Raw genomic sequence first — 850 nt, forward strand, 5'->3', positions numbered from 1 at the left:
GGATGGGAGGGCAGCAACTAACGGGGATAGGATATGGTCGAGGTATTTTGAAATGAGTTCGGTGGGGCAATTGCAAGCAGAGACAATGGGGCGGCCAGGGTTGTTAGGTTTGTGGATCTTGGGAAGGAAGTAGATGGAGGAGGTGCGAGGTGTGCGGACGATGAGGTTGGTGGCGGTAGCGGGGAGAGCAGAGGAGGAGATGAGGTCATGGATTGTGGAGGACACAAGCCGTTGGTAGGAGGGATATATATATATATATATATGGAGTGTTAGGAATCTGTATCTAAAAATGATATATCATGAAAACTGAAAGTTGTCTCATATAAGTAACTGTTTCTTCCGACGCTAACCGTCACACAGAGATTATTTTAGTTACCATCTAACAGAATTAGAATCCAAACATCTTCCAAAGAGAGAAAAGATTTCCGGAAAATATCATTCTTGTGGGGTTTTCTGTCATTTCAGAGAAATATATAGCCATCGGTCATTTCAACAATGGTTCCAACACATCCTGTTTATTTGATTTTAGTCGCCACTCGTTCATAAATGCCAATGTTATCATCTTAAGTATTCAGATACTTTGAAGGATGCTTTGTAAATTAGGGCAATCAGATTCTGTGGCTTCCATGTTTTGAGATATCCGGAAAAAAAGTTTCATAGATGATTGACAAGTGAAAGATCTCAGTCCATTTTGTGTCATAATTTGTTGTTCTTTATTTGGCTTTATCGTTCGAAGGATCGAGAAGGCACCGTTTTTGTTTGTTTTTTTTCTGGCTGTTCTTAACAGTTTGTTTTAATCAAGTCTTGTCCTACATACGATATTCTTGTAAAATTGGGTTCACCAGCTTTT

This window comes from Octopus bimaculoides, chromosome 9, assembly GCF_001194135.2.
Source record: "Octopus bimaculoides isolate UCB-OBI-ISO-001 chromosome 9, ASM119413v2, whole genome shotgun sequence".
Classification (NCBI taxonomy): Eukaryota; Metazoa; Mollusca; class Cephalopoda; order Octopoda; family Octopodidae; genus Octopus; species Octopus bimaculoides.